Source organism: Pan troglodytes, chromosome 1 (assembly GCF_028858775.2).
Source record: "Pan troglodytes isolate AG18354 chromosome 1, NHGRI_mPanTro3-v2.0_pri, whole genome shotgun sequence".
Lineage (NCBI taxonomy): Eukaryota > Metazoa > Chordata > Mammalia > Primates > Hominidae > Pan > Pan troglodytes.
The window spans coordinates 189,665,340-189,667,518 of record NC_072398.2 but is presented as its reverse complement, the minus strand read 5'-3'; the positions used below and the strand labels follow the sequence as shown (position 1 = coordinate 189,667,518).

Genomic DNA, 2,179 nt, shown 5'->3' with positions numbered 1-2,179 from the left:
CCATTTAACACTTTCTTATCTCTCCTCAAAAGACCTGAACAACCACTTCATAAAATAAAATATCCAAACAGCCATGAACTGTAGGAAAATATGCTCAACCTTATTGGTCATCAAGGGAATGAAAATCAAAACCGTGGTGTGGCACCATGACACAATCATCAGAATGGCCAAAATTTAAAAGGTTTATGACAGTACCAGGTGGATAGGGAACAACTGGATTGCCCTTCTGTAGGAGTGGAAATTGGTACAAAACTTTTTTGGTGCAACAAGTAATTGTGGTTTCGAACCGTGAATTTTAAATCATTGTAACTAGACTCAAACACATTTTTATTAATCAAAATAGGAACCATTGCAATCAACACATTTTTGCCAACGAGAAATAAATTTAATCCTGTAGCATAAAAATCTGTCCTTTGGAATTTGACAAACTCTTGGAAAGCATTTTCTGCATCCTGCTCATTGTGGATTGTCTTCCCTGCAAAACGTTGTTGAGATGTTTGAAGAAGTGGTAGTTGGTTGGTGAGAGGTCAGGTGAATGTGGCAGATGAGGCAAAATTTTGTAGTCCAATTCGTTCAACTTTTGAAGCGTTGGTTGTGCAATGTGTGGTCGGGCATTGTCGTGGAGAAGAATTGGGCCCTCTCTGTTGACTAATGCCGGCTGTAGGCATTGCAGTTTTCAGTGTATATCATCAGTTTGCTGATCATACTTTACACATGTAATGGTTTCGCTGGGATTCAGAACTCTAAAGTGGATTAGACCAGACCGGCAGTAGACCACCAAACAGTGACCATAACCTTTTTTGGTGCGAGTTTGGCTTTGGGAACTGTTTTGGAGTTTCTTCTTGGTCCAACCACTGAGCTGGTCGTCGCTGGCTGTCGTATAAAATCCACTTTTAGTGGCGTGTCACAATCCGATCGAGAAATGGTTCATTGTTGCGTAGAATAAGAGAAGACAACACTTCAAAATGACAATTTTTTTGATTTTCGCTTAGCTCATGAGGCACCCACTTATTGAGCTTTTTCACCTTTCCAACTTACTTCAAATGCTGAACGACCGTAGAATGGTTGACACTGAGTTCTTCAGCAACTTGTCTTGTAGTTGTAAGGGGATCAGCTTCAATGATTGCTCTCCATTGGTCGTTGTCATCTTCCAACGGCCTGCCACTACACTCCTCATCTTCAAGGCTCTTGTTTCCTTTGCAAAACTTCTTGAACCACCACTGCACTGTACATTCGTTAGCAGTGCCTGGGCCAAATGCGTTGTTGATGTTGCGAGTCATCTTCTCTGCTGCTTTACGACCTATTTTGAACTTGAATAAGAAAATCACTTGAATCTGCTTTTTGTCTAACATCATTTCCATAGTCTAAAATAAACATAAAATAAACAGCAAGTAATAAGTCATTAGCAAAATAAAAGCGAGAAATGCCCATTAAAATGATGTATAACATAACTACATTTATTTGAGAATGTATTCCAATATCAAATGGCAAATTCCGACAATGCAAAAATCTACTAAAGCCAAAACTAAACTTTCCTTATGATCCAGCAGTTTCATACATAGTTATATACCAAACAGAAATGCATACATTTGTGTACCAAAAGACATGTAGAAGCATATCCATAGTAACATTAAATACTGTAGCACAATCATTAAACAGGCCAAATGCTTATCTATCAAGAATAGAATTGGGAGGCTGAGGTGGGCAGATTACCTGAAGTCAGAAGTGTGAGAACAGCATGGGCAACATGGCAAAACCCCATCCCTACTAAAAAATACAAAAATTAGCTGGGTGTGGTGGTGGGTGCCTGTAGTCCCAGCTACTCGGGAGGCTGAGGCAGGAGAATCGCTTGAAACCAGGAGGCAGAGGTTGCAGTGAGTCAAGATCACACCACTGCACTCCAGCCTGGGCGACAGAGTGAGACTTCGTCTCAAAAACAAAAAACAAACAGAAGAATAGAATGGATATGTAAATTGTGGAGTAATCATACAAGGATATGCTATATGTCAATGAAAATGAATGCACTGTCGCTACATTTATCCCACAAACAACGTTGAGTAAAAGAAGTTATACTATATTATTCTACTATATAAGTTTCAAAGCAGACAACAATTAACTTATGGTTAGAAGAGTGGTTACCTTTGAGAAGGAATGAGTGGGTAACACCTGAGAGGGAGCA

At 39.6% G+C, this 2,179-nt stretch overlaps 1 pseudogene; it reads right to left on the bottom strand.

Moving 5' to 3' along the window:
- Positions 1-330: 330 nt before the first annotated feature.
- Positions 331-1,368, bottom strand: LOC134807795 (histone-lysine N-methyltransferase SETMAR-like; annotated as a pseudogene).
- Positions 1,369-2,179: the final 811 nt, after the last annotated feature.